This window comes from Notechis scutatus, chromosome 1 (assembly GCF_049901735.1).
Source record: "Notechis scutatus isolate UNSWTSFEM ecotype Mainland chromosome 1, rNotScu1.2, whole genome shotgun sequence".
NCBI classification, from domain to species: domain Eukaryota; kingdom Metazoa; phylum Chordata; class Lepidosauria; order Squamata; family Elapidae; genus Notechis; species Notechis scutatus.
The window spans coordinates 323,190,881-323,205,350 of record NC_142009.1 but is presented as its reverse complement, the minus strand read 5'-3'; the positions used below and the strand labels follow the sequence as shown (position 1 = coordinate 323,205,350).

At 37.6% G+C, this 14,470-nt stretch overlaps 1 non-coding gene across 1 annotated transcript; it reads left to right on the top strand.

Annotated features, from left to right (window-relative positions):
- The first annotated feature begins 12,248 nt into the window (after positions 1-12,248).
- On the top strand, positions 12,249-12,366 carry LOC113430998 (U5 spliceosomal RNA). The gene has a single exon (XR_003373255.1). It is a non-coding gene; the product is annotated as a U5 spliceosomal RNA (small nuclear RNA).
- The last annotated feature ends 2,104 nt before the right edge of the window (positions 12,367-14,470 follow it).

The following is a 14,470-nucleotide window of genomic DNA, read 5'->3' as shown; positions in this document are numbered from 1 at the left end:
ATTCTCTCCGGGTGGATGTAGACAACTTCTGAGTTGTGAGGTTTCATCTGGTAATCGTGTCATTCGCAGACTTCACCGACGTCCTAGCCTGCATATCTGTGGCCCATGAGTATTTTTAAAAGCAAGGGTTGGCTTTAAAAATGATTAGCTTTATTAGCTTTTTGTTTATGGCTTTTAAAAAAAACCTTAAAATGTAATATGGCAAGAGATTAACAAACTGGAATCAGATTTGTGTTCAGGTTTTGAATTATGATCCCCATTAGCAGATGCACGCAATGGTGTTAACGACCATCATTGTGTGTGAATAATTACTGGTAATCTTCATGGTTTGTAAATTGCAGTCACAATATGTACTTTGCCTGGCTGCTGAATTATGGAATACATGATGGAACCATTAACCAAAGGTACTGGTTTCACACAACAGGCTAAGCCACAAAAAAACTAAATCAAGCCAGTCATGTGCTAATAAACTAGTCAGTTCTTCACAGGCTCTGGTTAAACATATGGTAAATACTCAACGGCATTCATATTTTATAATCTTCTCTTCCCCAACCTTGCTTATATACCAGGTTAATCTTGAACTATCTGGAGGATAAAAGAAAGGGTACTTTGCGAAAAAACATGGAGACAATAAATTATTGAGCCATGGTGGTGCAGTGGTTAGAGTGTGCAGTACTTCAGGCTATTTCTTCTACCTGCAATTTGGCAGTTCAAATCTCGCCAGGCTCAAGGTTTGACTCAGCCTTCCGTCCTTCCGAGGTGGGTAAAATGAGGATCCAGATTGTTGGGGACAATAGGCTGACTCTGTGAACCACTTAAAGAGAGCTGTAAAGCACTGTAAAGCGATATATAAGTCTAAGCACTATTGCTATTGCTATATGTTCTCTGTGTTATGTTTTCAGAAAGCAGAGGAATGATTCCTGTAATAATCAACGTTTTCTTTTGGTTAAAACCAAGGAAAACATCTCATTCTATACTAGTGTTTTTTCACAAGTGGGGGGAACCCCACCTTGTTGTGGGTAGAAAGCCACATCCTTTGAATATATCAGACTTTGCAGAAAGCCTTAACTAGGTCAGAAGTGTGGTGAGTAACTTAAGCGAATCAGATTTTCCCATATGTTCCTGTCTAAAACCAGTTTATTCATTGCATTCTCTGTGGGGAGGAGATATTGGCCAGCTGGAACTGTGAAAGACTATATCAGCCAATGGCACACTTTATTTATTAATGTATTAATTTATTATTTATTAAATTTATAAGCCACCCATCTCACTATCAAGCAGTTTTGGATAGCTTATTTTTATTTATTAAATTTATATGTGTAGGAGAAGGCAGAGCTGGGGGCGGAATTAAATGTGTCATCAGCTTAGAGTCCTTGCCAACTTAGCACTGACTGTTACAGGTAGTCCTCAACTTACAACAGTTCACTTAGTGAACTTTTGAAACTACAACGGTGCTGAAAAAAAGTGATTTATGACCTTTTCTCACGTGACCATTGCAGCATCCCTATGGTCATGTGATCCAAATTCAGACACCAGGCCACTGACTCATATTTATGACAGTTACAAGGTCCTGGTGCCCCTTTTGTGACTCTGACAAGCAAACTCAACGGGGAAGGCAGATTCACTTAACAACCATGTTACTGTTAACGACCGCAGTGATTAATTTAACAACTGTGGCACGAAAGGTTATAAAATAGGGCAAAACTCACTGAACACCTGTTTTGCTAAGCAACAGAAATGTTGGGTTCAGTTGCAGCCATAAGCCGAGGACCACCTGTAGTTGGCTAGATTCTTGTATATAGGCTTGAATGAATCTTCTGTGCTGCAACTTAACATACGGTCCTGATCCTTTGCCCCTGACAATATGTTTTGTTTTCTGGATTGCTGAAACTGTTACATCTCTGATGCTTGAAGGCGAGAGACATGCCCCCACCTTGCAATTGAAGGCATGCTGCCCCTACCCCTGAAGCAGCTTTCTTTAAAAATAAAATAAAAAAAATAAACTTTGTTAAACATTATATATATATATATATATATATATATATATATATATATATATATATATACACACACACACACACACACACACACACACACAATACGTAATATACAACATTTCATTGCAAATAAAATCCATATGAAAAACATAACGATTATAATATTTATATTTAAATTTATATACTTAAAAATATTGTGATTAAGTTGTTCTCTCTTTTGTTTTGTTTTCTTTCTTTCTCTTCTTTGTGTTTATATTATATGATAAAATATTCAAATGTTTATTCTATATAACCATATATTGACAAGAGTGTAAAGAAGAATACATATATAGAGAAAAAGTGACTGTTTATGTAATAATAATTTAATATAAGTTAAAGAATTTAATACAGATACCCTCTAAGAATTACATCGACTGACCCATCTAGGATATTGTTTGTTTTCTCCTATTAGTAAAGTATTATTGTTATTAAAGATATACTGGAATGTAGAACTGTAACTTTATAAATTTAAATTGACTATTAGAGATAGGAATCTAACTGTATAAGTTAATTGTTAAATAATCAACTGTTTAAACATTTAATTATTTAAAGTATTAAAGTAATTTAAAGTATTAAGGAATTAACAAATAGAAATATATAAGAATATTTAGAAGCAATAGATTGGTAAACAGTTAATATAAGTGTGGCTCTGGATATTGGGATTGATTGGTAAAACTGCATAGGTTAATTAACTTTTGAAATTTATCGAATTAATTAGGATTTAATACAAGATATAGAGCCTGTAGACTGCATAGTAGAATAAGGATAGTGATAGAAATTAGAGGAACATTGAATGGTGTTGTGGGAGAAGTTAGAAAGAATATTAGGACAACAAAATAGAATACTACAAGAAATGACAAGTATTACAACAACTGCAATGGAGACTGGGGAAAAAAAAACCATCCCAGCAACAACTACAGCAATACCATCTCCATCTACACAAAGATCCATAAAAGGAATGCTTACAACAGATAAAACAATTTCTGCGATGAACACACAGACCATGCAGGCCACTTTATTATCAGTACAAGAAACAATGATAAAGCTACAGGAAAATAGGACTAGGAACCATGGAGAAATGAAAATAGAAATGGAGGAAGTGAAAAGAGAAGTGAAAAATGACATTCAGAAGATGAGAAAGTGGGCCTGGTTCAAGAAGTCTTACAAAAGAACGACCAAAGACTCCAAATGATCAAGAAGAGAACAGAAAAAACAGAACAGAAATTAGAGTTGGTAGATTAGAAAATGAAAGATGATAAACAACAAGAAATTTATTACAAAAAAACACATGAGAAAATTTTAGAATTAAGCAAAGAAGATATTTGTATGATAGGGGACTTCAATGCAGTTGCAGGATTATCAAGGATTATCAAGGATAATTATAAATTATAAAGGATTATCAAAATACTAGTAAAAGAAAGAAAAAAGAACACCCTTCCAAAAACATTTTTAACATAGCAGAAGAACAAAATTTAATAGGTATTTGGAGAACACACAATCCAAAAGAAAAGCAGTTCACCTTTTATTCCACTCCCCATAAATCATGGTTGAGAATTGATATGGCATGGATAAGTAAAACCCTAGTGAAAGACATAGTGCAGGTACAAATAGCACCAAATGTGTGGTCAGATCATAACCCACTAATAGTAACATGGAAAGGCCAACAAAAACAAAGAGGGAGATGGATGCTGAACCCATAAATTCTGAGAGATAAAGAATATTTAGAAAAATTAAAAAAAGAATTAGAAATGTTTTTGAAGTAAATATAAAAGAACACACTTCTTTATAGAATCTGTGGAACACAACGAAAGCCTACCTAAGAGGTCAAACAATTGCATATATTGCTAGAAAGAAAAAAGAAAAAGAAAGTAATGAATTACAGAATGATATCAGAAAATTGGAAAGACAAGCACAATTAACAGCAGAGAATGCGCAAATCATAAGTAAATGTAGTTCAGCTAAACATAAACTGAACATATTAGAACAGGAAAGAAATTTAAGAGCCTTGAAATTAGTAAAGCAAATATTATTTTGAAAATGCAAATAAGCCAGAAAGGTGGCTTGCATATAGGTTAAGGAAGGAAAAAGAAAAAAGATGGATCCAGCAATTACAAGATAAGGAGGGAAAGATACAAAACAATATGGAAAAGAAAATAAGAAATAGTACTGGAATATTTTAGTGAACTTTATAAACAAGAAGATATGAGTGAAGAGAAAATTAAACAATACTTAGAGGAAGAAAATATTCCAATACTAACTGAAGAAGAAAGGGAAAGATTAAATGAAGAGATTACTGAGGAGGAACTAAAAGAGGCAATTAGTAAACAAAAAAATAATAAAACCCCTGGAACAGACAGGCTACCGGCAGAATTATATAAAACCTTAGGTGAAATATTCGACCCAATCCTTTTAGAAATTTATAATGAAGTACTCACAGAGGCAAAGCTACCAATGTTGTGGAGAGATGCGTACATTACATTAATACCGAAGGAGGGCGCGGATATCAGTCACATAAAAAATTATAGACCAATTTCTTTATTGAACGCCGACTACAAAATATTTATGAACATAATGGCTGAGAGATTAAAAAAAATATTGAGTAGATACTTACATACAGATCAAAACAGTTTCCTACCAATAAGACAAATAAAAAACAATACAAGGACAGTATTAGATGTCTTGGAGTACTACGAGGCGCAACCAAAAAAAATCAGGCCGCATTAGTTTTTCTGGATGCTCAAAAAGCCTTCGATAAAGTGAATTGGCAATTTGTGATGCAGCAAGTAAAGGAGATGAAATTTGGGGACAAATTTGAAAAAATGTTAGGGTCAGTATACTCAAATCAAAAGGCACGTATAATAATTAATGGAGAAATGACAAATTCATTTGAGATAGGAAAAGAAGTCAGGCCAGGATGTCCACTTTCACCTCTGCTCTTTATCATGACGCTAGAAATCTTGCTAAGGAGAGTTAGACAGAATTCGGAAATAAAAGGATTAAGAATTAAACAAGAAGAATACAAGGCCCAAGCGTTTGCACATGACCTTGTATTCTTCATAGAAGAACCAATAAAATCAGGACCAAATTTAATTAAAGAGATAGAGAGATATGGAGAAGTGGCAGGTTTAACAATTAACAAAGACAAAACCAAAATAATAACAAAAAAATTAATAGAGAAACAAAAAAAAAGAAATTGGTAGAAGTAATGGGTGTACAAATTGTAAAAAAAATTAAATATCTGGGAATTTGGCGCACAGCAAGATGTTCAACAATAAAAGAAGATAATTATGTAAAACTAGTACTAGAAATAAAAAGGGATCTAGAAAAACGGGGGGAAATACAATTATCAATGTTAGGGAGAATTGCGACCATCAAAATGAACATCTTGCCAAGATTACTATTTCTTTTTCAAACTATCCCAATTAAATTAGACAAAAAGTTTTTTAATGAATTAAATAAAATTACTATGAAATTCATTTGGTCAGGAAAAAGAGCGAGAATAAAACTAAGTGCATTACGAGATAATAGATGCAGAGGTGGATTTGGACTCCCTGCCTGGAAACTATACTATAAAGCAGCAGTCTTAATGTGGATTAAAGAATGGGCCAACCTGAGAAACAAAAGAATCCTAACTCTAGAAGGACATGACCTGCAGGCAGGGTGGCCTGCCTTCATGTGGAACCCTGGAAACAAGAGCTATTCTTACTTTAATAGATATGTAATTCGAAGTTCATTATTGAAGATTTGGAAAGAGATTAAACATAAATATTATAGGAAGATTCCAGGGTGGGTATCCATCATGAAGGCATTGATCCACCCCAATGCTTTAGAAACCAGAAGAAAGATTAGATATTATGATGTCTTAAACTCCCAAGGACGACTAAAGACGAATCAAGAACTTAGAGAGCAGGGGATGAAAATAGAGTGGTGGCCATGTTTGCAACTTAATACGAGGTATAAAAAAGACGTAGAAGAATTTGGAATTGAGGTAAAACCAAACCAATTAGATAAAATATTAGAGGGAACAGATGAAAAATTAATTTCCAAAATGTATAATTACCTATTAGAATTTGAAATGGCGGAAGAAATAGTTAAAGGCCCAATGATTGCTCAGGCAAGGAATGTAGGGCACAACATTAACCTGGAAGATTGGGGAAAAAAATCTGGAAACAAAATTACAAAATAACAAAATCGGCGGTCTATAAAGAAAATCAATATAAAATGTGTTACCAGTGGTATCTGGCACCCTCAAGGTTGGCGAATATGTACCCAAATTTCAGTCCGATTTGCTGGAAAAGTAAGCAAACGAGGGGTACCTTCTTCCACGCTTGGTGGCTTTGCCCAAAAAGTAAAAAATACTGGAAAAAAATTAGAATTTGGATAAAAGAAATTACAAATATTCAACTAAAATTCAAGGCCGAAATATTTTTATTGGAAATGATAAAAGGTGACTACACAAAAGAAATGAAATATTTAATTCTCCATATAATTACGGCAGCAAGAATTGCATTGGCACAATATTGGAAGGGTGACCAAATGCCAACAAATAATTTGATAATTCAGAAGGTTCTTGATTGTGCTGAAATGGATGTGCTTACCCAAAAACTTAGGGATGAGGTAGACTCAAAATCTAATACAGTTGGAAAAAATGGTACAATTGGATCAAAGATAAAAACCAAGGAATAAAAAGATAAGGAATAAAAAGATAAGGAATTGAAAAATAAAATGGTTAGATCAAAAGCATTTACCAAAAATAGAAAATGAATACTAATAAAATTGTTTTTGAGAAAAGAACACACCGTCTAAGTTGATTAGAAATATATATGTTTTATGTTTATTCCTGAAGCAGCTTTCAATCGTCAAGACAAATAGCCCCTGGATAGGCCAGTCCTTCATGAATGCATCCAATCATCTTTTAAAATCACCCAGGTTGACAGCCATCTGTCAGTGCATCCCGAGGGAATGAATGCTGGAGTTTAATTCTGGATTGTGATTTCTGTTCTAAATCTCCTTCCAATCAGCTTCCTTATTCCTAGTGTTTTGAAAGAGGATAAATCTCTCCTGGGTTCATTTCCTCCATCTCTTCATGATTGCATAGACCTTAATCACGTCCTCCTTCAATCCCCTCTCCCCCAAACTAAATAGTCCCTCCCCATTTTGGAAGGAGTTTGCACCTGCTGTTAATGTAAAGCGCCCTCTTCTGCACATTCCCAGATCTATAGTTCCCTTTTTCAAAGGGAACAACCAGAATTGCATACAGCATTCCGGATGTTGATATCCCCTACATTCATGTAAGAACATTACAGTGTTAGCATGGTTATTCTTGGTCTCGTTCCTGATGAGAGAGAGCAGTGTGATGTTGTGATTAAGGCACCAGGCTAGAAACTGGGAGACTGTAAGTTCTAGTCCCACCTTAGTGCACAAAACCAGTTGGGTGACTTTGTGTCAGTCGCTGTCTTTCAACCCTAACAGATAGCAGATAATCAGTCAGTGGTGGAATTCAAATTTTTTTATTATCTGTTCTGTGGGCGTGGCTTATTTGGTGGGCATGGCTTGTGGTCATGTGACTGGGTGGGTGTGCTTGGTGGTCATGTGACTGGGTGGGCGTAGCTTGGTGGTCATGTGACTGGGTGGGTGTGGCCAACTCAATGTCACTCACATCAAGGGGTGCCTCACCTGGCCCCTCCCCTCCCAGCCATTCCTTGTCACTCAGCCTCAACTTATCTATAGTTTGTAAAAATGTTGTTCACCTTTTTTTGACTTTATTATCTGCATACTATAGATGTACTTTCATGGACCACTGAAAGGAGGAAATGGCTCACATGCTTTACTCAAGAGTGTGATAGGCAACAGGCTTTTAAGGGGCTGCCACAGAGAAAGGGGGACAATGTATTTTCCAAAGAAGCAGAATGCAAACAAGAAGCAATGGATGGAAACTGAACAGAGAGAAGCTACCTATGGAGAAACTTCCTGACAGTGAGAACAATTAACCAGAGGAACTGCCTGTCTCCAGAAGTTCTGGGTGCTCAATCACTGGAAGTTTTTAAGAAAAGACTGGACAGCCATTTCTCTGAAATGGTATAGGGTTCACCCCAAGGTCCCTTCTAAGTATTATTCTGAAACCTTTCCCAGGATTTCTACTCAGAGTTTGGCATCCTCAGTTTTCTTGCCTGAGCTGGGGGTTGGACTAGAAGACCTCCAAGGTCCCTTTCAACTCTTGTTAAACACATGTGTATTTTATGCTCTGGACTATTGACATTGAATGAATGTAAACCCTGAAAAATATGTGGTAGCCCTGGGCAAAAGAAAGGCAGAAAAATCACTCTAGATGTAGGGACAGTGTAAAATATTAACACATGATAAATAATGGAACAATTAAAAATAATAGCACAGAGTTTTATCTCTCTCTCTCTCTTCCTATTTTGTTCTTTCTTTCTCTACCTTCCTCTTTCTTTCTTTCTTCTTTCTTTCTTTCTTTCTTTCTTTCTTCTTTCTTTCTTTCTTTCTTTCTTTCTTTCTTTCTTTCTTTCTTTCTTTCTTTCTTTCTTTCTTTCTTTCTTTCTTTCTTTCTTTCTTTCTTTCTTTCTCATACACACACACAGACACACACACAGAGAGCACTTAACAGACAAGCATTTTGGAAGCAGCTCCTTTAAATTTCTCCAAGGCTTGAGTGAATTCTCCCACTCCCTCTGTCAGACCCCACTCCTTCTCACTCCAGCACTTTAACTTTAAAAGACCTGCTTCCAAAATGCATTTATTTTACGCTGCAAAAGTGCTCCAAGGCTCGATTCACCCCTAACCCCTCTGTCAGACCACACTCCTTTTCACTCCAGACACTTTAACTCACAAGGGGAAAGCGATACTTGCAGCATCCATGCCTTTCTTCCTTTTCCCCGGGGAGAAAGAGGACGTGGGGAACGGAAAGCTAGGAGAGCGATCACAAGTGAGCGACCGGGCGACCGGGTTGGGGGCGTGGCCAGCCAGGGATTGCCACCGGTTTGGTGACCCATGCCAAATAACCGCTACCGGTTCACCAGAATAGGTGCGAACCAGTTGAATAGCACCTCTGATCAGAGTTGGAAGGGACCTTATAGGTCATCTAGTCCAAGCAGGAGACCCTACACCATTTCTGACAAATGGCAGTCCAATCTCTTCTTCAAAGTCTCAAGTGATGACGTTCCCACAACTTCCGAGGGCAAGCTGTTCCATTAGTTGATTGTTTTCACTGTCAGAAAGTTTCTCCTTATTTCCAGGTTAAATCTGTCCTTGTTCAGTTTCCATCCATTATTCCTTGCCTGGCCTACAGGTGCTTTAGAACATAGCTGGACCCCTTCCTCTCTGTGGCAGCCCCTCAAATATTGGAAGACTGCTATCATGTCTCCCCTGGTCCTTCTCTTCACTAGACTAGCCATGCACAGTTCCTGTAACCCTTCTTCATATGTTTTGGTCTCCAGTCCCCTGATCATCCTGGTTGTTCTTCTCTGTACTGTTTCTAGAGTCTCAACCTCTTTTTTATAATATGGTGACCAAAACTGGATGCAGTACTCTAGGTGTGGTCTTACTAAGGCTTTATAGAGTGGTATTAGTACCTCACTTGATCTCGATTGTATCCCTCTGTTAATGCAATTTAGGATTGTATTAGCTTAAAAAAAGGAGGGAATGGCAAATCACTTCTGCAGGAAACTTTACCAAGAAAACTGCAAGATCTCTCCAGGCAGTCAGTAGGAGTTTACACCAACTTGAATACACAGCCACAAAAACTCCTAATGATTCCTAGCATAACATTTGCCTTTTTTTTTTTTGCAGTTGCTGCATACTGTGCAGACTTCTGCTCCTATGACATGCAATATTGCTAACAGAAGACATCATTTATCATGTCTGTCTGTGGCAAAGTATGTAAGCTTTTCTTACATATGGTATTTGATGTGTGCTTAGACATTTATTAAAAACACACAATTAGAAACAGATTTACAATAAAATAAAATAAAATCAAAAGCACCATTTATAATGTTCAAAGAGCCCCAAGTCACATTTCTGTCTCTCTCCTTCCCTGCTCCAGAGGTTAATAATACTGATCTAGTACCAGCAGCTTCCTAGTTGCCACAATGGAGTGTTGTGGCTATTCATCAGTGGAAACCAACCTCTCAACCAAGGAAGAAGCAATGTTCCCGGAGAGTTGGAGCTATAGGTTGGGTTGGACAGAGAGATCTGTCCTTGAGATGGTGTCAAGCTCAAAGGTCCTAGAAAGACGCTTTGATCCCTGCAGGTGCACAGTGAGAACAAAGCATCTCAGTCATCACCGCTGTTACATCCCCAGACAGAGCACAACCACACACCCGAATGGGTGAGTCATCCAGCAGCCTTAGTGACATTGCCAGGCACTGAAACAACTGTCAGCGGAGCAAATAGTGCCAGGAAATGGGGCCCAGCAAAGGCAACTCAATGGCAGAGAAAAACAAGATAGTTATTCTAAGTTGAAAGTCAAAACATCTGGTATAACTGGGAAATTTAACTGTAGAGTAGGAAGCAAAGCAGAAGATCTCTCGCTCTCATCTATCTATCTATCTATCTATCTATCTATCTATCTATCTATCTATCTATCTATCTATCTCTCTAACCCTGCTATCTATCTATCTATCTATCTATCTATCTATCATCTATCTATCTATCATCTATCTATCTATCTATCTATCTATCTATCTATCTATCTATCTATCTATCTATCTATCTATCATCTATCTATCTATCTATCTATATCTATCTATCTATCTATCTATCTATCTATCTATCATCTATCATCTATATCTATCTATCTATCTATCTATCTATCCATCCATCCATCTATCTATCTATCATCTATCTATCTATCTATCTATCTATCTATCTATCTATCTATCTATCTATCTATCTATCTATCTATCTCTGTCTGTCTATCTATCTATATCTATCTATCTATCTATCTATCTATCTATCTATCTATCTATCTATCTATCTATCTATCTATCTATCTATCTATCCCGGCCTGTCTATCTATCATCTATCTATCTATCTATCTATCTATCTATCTATCTATCTATCTATCTATCTATCTATCTATCTATCTATCTATCTATCTATCATCTATTCCCCACCTTTATTATTTTTATAAATAAGGCAGTGAACATACCTAACCCTTCTTCCTCCTCCTCTTATTTTCCCCACAACAACAACAATCTTGTGAGATTGAGAGTCACTGCCCAAAGTCATCCAGCCATATCTATCTATCTATCTATCTATCTATCTATCTATCTATCTATCTATCTATCTATCTATCTATCATTGTCTTTCTGTTTATCCATCCATCTATCTCTATTAATGACATTTAGAAACTGACCATTTCCCACACAGAGGGACCCTGGATAGTGTACAATTCTGTTAAAAGCATATAACATATAAAAAATGAATGTAAAAATTTAAAATGGGGCAAGAATAGTTTAAAATGGTGATATCAAAATTAATTAAAAGGCAGGGGAATGGCTTTCAGGTCACTAACCAGTTCTACGACGGTGTGCTCTGCTGTGAGTTCCAAGCAAGATGGCATAGCCAGGTTTCAGATATTTTCTAAAGGCTAAGAGATTGGGGAAATTCAAAGTTTTGAAGGCAAATACTTTTCCTCCCAACAATCTAAAAGACGCATCTCTACACAGACATCATCAGTTGGACAAGACCAAAACCAAACTGCCTATATACTCTGTGAGCAGAGATGGAAAAATTCTATTTTGTCAGCAAAAAAAAACAAAAAAAAAAAAACCTGCTAATTCCAGTTTAGATCATGTACTATTTTGGGGAGGGGGGGATGGGAAGTGAAACTAAAGAAAACAAGTACATGCTGAAGATTAAAAATAGATTTAATGGACTGGAATTGATAAATAAAATGCTTGAAGAAACCTGGAATGAAATTCAAAACATCATCAAAATGTAGGAGACATCCTGAAACAAACAAACAAAAACAAAAGAAGGCAAAATAGCTGTTAACTTGTTGAAAGTATTTTAAAAAAAGTGACAGAAAGAAAAAGCAACTGAGACAGACGATTATTTACTCAAACACCGAGTTCCAGAGAATAAGAAGAGACACGGAATTACTGTACATTTACAGAAGCAATGCAAAGAAACTGAGGTCAGCAGTTGAATGAGAAAGACCAAGTAGAATAATCTAGGGAAACATTATATGTACTCTGGTTTCTCTTCGAATCATATAAAATGTTCATCTTTTACTAAAGATTTCCACGGAGAGGAACATAAATGAGCTTGGAACTACTTTTTTTGAAACTTTATGCTATCCAAGTGAGATGGATGGCCATATAGATTGATAAATAAAGAAAATAAACTTTATGCAAAGATGAGCATCATAAAAATCAAAGAAGCTTAAAACAGCTATTGAAGATACAAAAAATGGATTGTAATAAATGAAACTGGGCAAAATGTCTGAGTTGATAATAGATATGAAGGTTTGATCACTGAATATCAAGAATGAACACCAGATCCATACATGGAGTTCAAACCAGCTACTTTATTGTTGCATGCTATTTTACAGGAATCTCCTCAGACTGGCAGCTTTCCCCTGGGAAAGATTAGATAAGACTCAAAGACAATTGTGAAAGTAGGTGGTCAGACCTTGCCCTCTTGTGTTTATGTAACGGGTTCAGACTAATTCTCCCTTTGAGCCCTGCTCCCAAACCAGACAATTGCTCTCCAATATTGATATCCACAGGGTATGGTTTAAAAAAAGGCAAAGGTGTCAGCTACAATGGTGCAAATGAAGTTCTATCTGTTGTTTATATCCATCACAAATCTTGACTTTTTAAAACCATACCCTGTGGGCACCCCTTGAATCAGTGGGGGGAATTCAATTTTTTTTACTGCTGGTTCTGTGGGTGTGGCTTGGTGGGTGTGGCTTGGTGGGTGTGGCAGGGGAAGGATACTGCAAAATCCCCATTCCCTCCCCACCCCACTAACCTGCTTTCCAGCTCTGTTCTCCTGTACAAGGCAACCAAAGAAGACCCAGCCGGTCAGCTGGGACTCGTGAGGCAGAGAATAGATGGGGGCGGGGCCAGTCAGAGGTGGTATTTGCCGGTTCTCCGAACTACCCAAAATTTCCGCTACCAGTTCTCCAGAACTGGTCAGAACCTGCTGAATACCACCTCTGCCTGGAATTAGAGATGAACATCCTGGAAAGTGAGGTTAAATTGGGCCTAGAAAATACAGTATGGAGGGTGCCCTGCCCACCCTGCCCCTCCCTGGAGTCCCCATGTGGTCCGTTTTGGATTGCAGGTAAGTGCAGGGCCTGTGTGGAGGTTCCGGGAGGGTGAAAAGTGGGCCTCCCAGAAGAGAGCCTCCGGAGCCCAGGGAGGGTGAAAACGGCCCCCCTCCGGCCCGTTTTTGCTCCCAGAGTGGTGCAGGAGGCCGACTAGGCCATGACCCCCATGGCCACACCCAGCCAGCAACAGGCAGAGAACCAGTTGTTAAATTATTTGAAGCCCACCCCTGGATAAATACTGAATTAAGCAAAACTAGACTGCTTTTACTGGAAGCACTAAGAGCGAAGCTAAAGCTTCGATACTTTGGACACAGAAAACAAAGGCAAAAGTCACTGGAGAAGATCCTTTTTCTTGGAAAAATGTAAGGCCACTGAAAAAGAATCCAACAGAAAGGTGGGGAAAGAACTATGGCTGGTGACTCGAGGAGGCGCTTATGAGAACTTAGTAAAATAGTTACTGACTTGGGGAAACGATGTCACAAAAATGAGAAACAGCTGAATGAATGAGCAACAACTTAAACAAACTTGGGTTTTGGCCTGAGCTGACAATTTGGGGAGGAACTGCCTTTTCCAGCAGGCTACTTGAAAGACCAATGTGTAGCTCAAGTTTAATCGGATAGATCTCAGAAGGCAGAGGTTTCCTCAAAATGATGGCTTTTGAGATGGAAACTGAAACTGCTTTTTGCTAAGTCAGCTCACCAAGAGTCTAACCAGCTTCCCCCCTTTTACTGCCCTTCATCTGTATTCAGGCTGCAATTCTCATTGGCTATGCTGTCTTAAAATATTAGAAACTGTAACCTCAAACCATCAGATTCAGATTCTGATATATTGGCTAGTGACACAATGAGGTAGCCCTGGATTGCATTTGTTCAGTGAACATTCAAAGGTGCAGAGGCACTGAAAAAAGTGACGTCTGACCATGTTTCACACTTACGACAGTTGTTGCAGCATCCCCAGGGTCACGTGATCAAAATTCAGATGCTTGGCCATTGGCTTATATTTGTGACAGTGGTAGTGTCCCAGAGTCATGTGATCACCTTTTGCGACTTTCTGACAAGCAAAGTCAATGGGGAAACCAGATTCACTTAACAACCGAGTGGTACTAATTTAACAACGGCAGTGATTCACTTAACAA